Here is a 6,000-nt window from a genome sequence, read left to right as displayed (position 1 = left end):
CTAAGATTCATTAACCCACAAGCCTTGATCGTGCATCCATTATCTTCTTCTATGCCACAGCTGGCATGTCCTTGAACCATGGATCCAGGGGCTTACCAATTGAGTACACAATGAAACCAATCTCGCGTAGTTTATCTACATCAACCATGTTCCTACCATCAAATATAAAAGCCGATTTCTGCATGTTATCATAAACTCTCTTGTAATCAAAAGTCTTAAACTCATCCCACTTGGTCAGAATGTAAACACCACGGGCATCCTTTGTTGCCTCATAGGCATCCCAAACCCACGTTGACTTGCTTCACAGTGGTTGGGCTCATTGGCTGGAGGTGAATGGGATGGTTCCAAGTAAATTTGTCCATTGTGAGGTCCCTCTGGATCTGATCTTCCGTGACCTGTGGGTCGTATATGCTCAACCAGGCCTTGTCACCCAATAGCCCCTTGCACACGTCAATGGCGGGGGTCTCCCTCCTGTCTCCAGTATCTTTCTTGAATGCGAACCCCAAAACTTCAATCTTCTTGTTTGAAACTGTGTTAAACATGGAGGCAAATACACGATTCATGAAACGGTTCTTCTGGTAGTCGTTGATCTTGATGACCTGTTTCCAGTACTCTGCAACCTTAGGACGACCATTGCACTCGCATATGTAAACCAGGTTTAAAATATCCTTTTAGAAGCAGGACCCCCTAAAGCCAACACTAGAATTCAGGAACTTGGGTCCAATCCTCGAGTCCTTACCCACAACATATGATACCTGCATTACATTTTCCCCAATAGCCTCACAAAGAGCTGACATGGCATTAACTAAGGATATTCTCTGGGCCAAAAAGGCATTCGCAGCAAGCTTTGAGAGCTCTGCAGACCAGAGATTGGTAGTTAGTATGCGTTCCTCAGGGACCCACTGAGCATAGACATCCTTCAATGCTTGGATGGCCTTCTGGCCTTCTGGGGTCTCCCGGCCTCCAATGAGGACTCTGTCAGGGTCGAGAAGATCTTGAATTGCAGTCCCCTCAACAAGGAATTCTGGGTTTGACAAAATTTGGAATTGGATTCCCTTGCTGTTGTGGGTGATGATTTTTTCAATTACCTCAGCAGTTTTGACTGGAACCGTCGATTTCTCAACTACAATTTTGTTAGATTTTGACATATCAGCAATCATTCGAGCCGCACTTTCCCAATAAGTCAGATCTGTAGCCTTCCCCGCCCCAAGACCCCGAGTTTTGGTTGGGGTGTTGACAGAGACAAACACTATATCAATCTCTGAGACATGTTTTTCCACATTAGTACTGAAGAAGAGGTTCTTGCCTTTGCATTGCTTCACAACATCATCAAGACCAGGCTCATAGATGGCGAGCTGGTCGCTGTTCCAGGTTGTGTTCCGAGACACAGAGATGTCCACAACAACCACCTCAATAGAAGGACACTTAAGTGCAATTATGGCCATTGTTGGGCCCCCAACATATCGAGCACCAATGCAACATATCTTCATCATTTTGCTTTTCTACCTTGAAACCTGAAGAAAAATGATGTTCATAAATATGCTGGAAACACAGAAAAGAAGAAAAACTTCCTTGACTGAACAACTGAACAAAATGTCTACAATCACAAGTGTCCTCAAAAGATGGAGAGAGAGAGAGAGGAACAGAGGGAAAACCCATATTCGGATCTCCCAATTGCAATCAACCCACTTTCACAGAAAAACAGTACAACTGATAAAATGATTTTAGAATTCAACTGCTACAGGAGAATTAGAAGGTAAACACATGGGGGGTGGCGGGAAAAAGAAAAACTTCTTTTGACTGAACAACTGAACAAAATGTTTACAATCACTGTTCGTCAAAAGATGGAAAAAAAAAACCGAGAGAAGGTGAGAGAGAAAATAAGAGAGGGAAATGCCTTCCATTTCACCTTCATATATAAATTTATGGAGGGAAAGTTGGTTTTCCAGATATGTGCTAACTGAAAGCTCTTTAAGATCTCATATCAAGCACTTTTGCATTACAATTGAAACAAAAACAATTTTTTTTCAAACCTCATTCTCGATCTACACATTTTGGCTCCATATGGATCTCGAGAAGGATAAGTGCAAGGTAAGGAGGGTATAAATGTGATTCATTTCCTAGTACCACGAGTCTTAAAAGGAGGGAAACTTTGCAATGATGAATTTGCTAAACTTCGAGGAATACCAAAGCTGAAAGCTGGTTTTTTAGGTTGAATGAAGCAAAGACTAGGGGGGACATGCATGTAATAGTAAAGTAACGCTATTGTTGTAACTTTAGCAATTATGGAAGAACTTGATTATCAGAGCTAAGACAAAATAAGATCTGACCCAAATTTAGAATCACCCACGATCCGCTTGGAAAAAGAAATGCAAGGGACATATCAAGGAACAATATAACCAAGGAAAAGTATTGAATTGCTAACAATTCAATATTGCAAATCACAGATTCCACCAGATCCATAGCCAATCAGCTCTATTTATATGCTCAATGCACGTATTAAAAACAAAAGTAAACGCACCCACGCATAAAATTAAACACAGGCAAACGGATTATGGATCAAAGAATAGAAATGTGAAAAACCGCAACAGATCTGGGGATTAAGAACAGAAAAGTTGAAACTAGACAAATTGGGAGGTTCATTCGTTTAGAGTTACCTAGTGAACCTAGGTTGGACCCTCTGGTTTTCTCAGAGTGGGTGAGTTTTATGAAGGAGGAAGAGCGGGGGGTGGGGCTCTTATATATGCAACGCATGGCCAAGATTGCCCCTGGCCTGTCCAAACTGGGGCACTCTCTTCTTCAAACACGTTTTATAGTTTGGCAGTTGCAGTGGCCGGTGGGAGGGGAGGGAGGAATAGAAATGTAAACTCGTTGCTCGACAAATACTAGTATCCCTGCAAGAGCACAAAAGTTACGAAAGTACCCATAATGCTCATAGCATCAAAAAGTCAACTCAACTACTACGTTAAAAAGATTTGACCGCAGAAGCATGTAGAGAATCGAGATCTATCATCTATTATTCGAGAGTAACCTCAGATTCTCCAAGTTCTATTTTATATATTAAAATAAAAACTAAAATTAAAATTAAAATAATACTTTTATTTTGATGAAATAAGTGGAGTACAAAATCAAAATATACTTGTTTGAAAGATTTTATTTGCAGGTCAGCTTGTAAAATACCCTCCATATTTTTTCTGTTTACTTCAATGTATTTATCATTTATGTATAAAATTAGCATTGATTTCATGTTCATTAAGGTGTCGTTTGGATAGTAAATTGAGATGAAATGAGTTAATATGAAAGTTGAATAAAATATTATTAGAATATATATTTTTTTTAATTTAAAAAAGCTGAGTTGTTTATTATATTTTGTTTGAAAAATTTAAAAAATTGTAATGATTAGATGAGATCAGTTGAGATCACTCTTGTATTCAAACCGGACGGGTCGTGATATTGACAACATACTATTAAATAACGATTGAATTAAATCCTATTTTGGTAAAGTAGGGATTAGCTAGGGCAAAACTTCAAAACCAAGAATGATAACCCTTTGCTTCAGGAGCAGAAAATTGGCAAGGAGTGTTTTTGAAGCCAACATAAAAAATAGGAAGGACTTTTAAAGACATGGAAAAAGGGAAAGAATGAAGTCGATCTAGATGGTCCTGGTGTCCATGATGAATGCCTATCAACAACTTTAGCAATAAAATATGTAACAAAGTCAGCCAAGAATTATGATAAAACCATGGCTAGCTTTCATTAATGAAGAAATTAAGGTACTGTGTTTTTTTTTTTAGCAGTTTTCTTATTCTTTTTCGAATGTTGGATTTGACATTCTTGTTAGTGTTATATTCTTCAGAGAATCAGATAGATATAGAAATTGAATCTTTTAATTTTTATTGTTGTCCAGATTTATATAAAAAAAAGAAGGAAAAGTTAAAAGATTATGCATGTAACGCATGCATTATGAATTTATGAGAGACGTTTTGAAAGATGTTTGTTAATGGTGTCGGTGTGTATTTCTTTTGGCTTTCACCTAACTGCAGGTTCGTTCAGTTCCTTTGTTATAAAACTGATTGGTGGGTGATCCATCTATTTATTCACTGTAGATCACTCATGAATAAGCCATATTATTACTCTCTTATTTCTTCAATTGCCCCATAAGTAATTAGCCAGAAAACTAAAGAAAGTAGGGTGGTAATATGTGACATGATCCGTAAACCCAACACGAATATGACACAAAATTAGCTGGTTTGAGTTTGATGTTAATGGGTTCAGGTCAAAACGGATTGACCTGATGTTAAGACACAATTTATAAACAGATCAATAACGGATCAAACCGCTTAACCTGAAATCAACCCGTTTTGATATGTTTAGATTTTATTTCAAAATCACAATTTTATTATTATTGAGTTGTAATATTGGTATTTATCTGTATGTTTATGCTTTTATTGTTGGGATTGTAATTCTAGACTCATGCTCATATTTTTAATTATAGGGTTTGTAATATTGGTTTTATTATATGTTAAAATTTGAAAAATATTGATATTTTTTTATTAGTAGGCAGTCTTATTTTATTTTTTAAGATATTGTGACTACTAATAAATATAAATTCCAACTTTTATGTGAAATTATGTTAATTAGACCAGGTTATGTGTGTTAGTTCAACCCATTTGCATTGAATGAGTTTAAATGAATCGTGTTGTGTCGACTTATTTTTAATTAATTATTAAACGGGTCAAATGGGTGACCCGACAGAACCTATTATTTAAATGGGTTGGATTATGATTTTTGGCTTAACGGATTAAATTCAGGTTTATCCATATAGTCGAATGTTTATGACTTGACACGACCAGAAAACATGAATTGCCACCCCTAAAAGAAAGTGGTAGAGAAATTGATTGATCACGAGAATATGAGAATAAGAGAGAGAAACTTTGAGTACTATATTGTTGTTGTTTTTTATGAATTGAATCTGAAGTTTAAGTCTCTATTTATAAGGAAATTACATATAGATGAGATAATGAAAATATTTAAAAAATCAAATCTTCTGTTGGGATTCTTTTTATCAGGATAATAATCAAATCATTGTATAAGAGAAAGAGATTGGTTTCTAGCGATGGTTGCCATCCCTCACCACCATTTATGTAACCAACTAGCTATTTATAAACTTTTGAGTCAATGCTCTTGTTTATAATTTGAAAGAGAGAAATATCATTTATAGACTCTACAACATTAACAATATGAGATTCAAATACGACGAGATTCGTTGTCTATATTAATTCAAATTATAGAAAGTAACGACATAAAAAACATTATGAAGAATATTGTTCCCTCGTCAATTTGCTCAAAATGCATTGTACCAAAAAAATAAAAAAATACATTGTTCCTCTTGATTGAGAGTAACTTGATCCAGTGATTTACGTTGTTGTCGAATTCACAATCTTTTCTATTGTATATAAGCCCTACTTTGCTCATATGATGGTCCAAATCATAATGTAGACACACTACATAAAAAGTAAATATTACAACTATTTATGCACGAATTAGACTAGCAAAGCGAGTTTTACAATATTTAATACAACATGAAATTCGCTTGGATATTTGATATTATATTTAGCGTAGTGATACATGTACTTACAATTTACTTACAAGACTCATTTTATCAATTTTATATTGAAATTGAAATTTTATATTTTAAATTTCATAATTTTCAACTATCAATAACTGACATTTGAAGAAGTAGGTTTTTTAAGTACATTTAGTATTTTCAAGCAAAAAATTAAAAAGCATCTCCAAATCGTGTTGGGATAAGCCAAGAGTATCCAATAAGTGTCTTCCTTTTTGAAAAAATGTTTTGATATTAAAAAATAAATCTAAAACACGTGGTAACCATTCACTAAGCACCAAACAAGTCATGTCACACCGAACTATTGTTATGGAGCTCGCAACAGAATAAAGGAAATGGGAGGAGTTAGGGATGAAGCTCTGGTCAAGAAGCTA

At 35.5% G+C, this 6,000-nt stretch overlaps 1 pseudogene; it reads right to left on the bottom strand.

Annotated features, from left to right (window-relative positions):
• On the bottom strand, window positions 1-1,493 carry LOC108986449 (annotated as a pseudogene).
• Window positions 1,494-6,000: the final 4,507 nt, after the last annotated feature.

Source organism: Juglans regia, chromosome 10, assembly GCF_001411555.2.
Source record: "Juglans regia cultivar Chandler chromosome 10, Walnut 2.0, whole genome shotgun sequence".
NCBI classification, from domain to species: Eukaryota; Viridiplantae; Streptophyta; class Magnoliopsida; order Fagales; family Juglandaceae; genus Juglans; species Juglans regia.
This window is presented reverse-complemented; position numbering and strand designations above follow the sequence as displayed.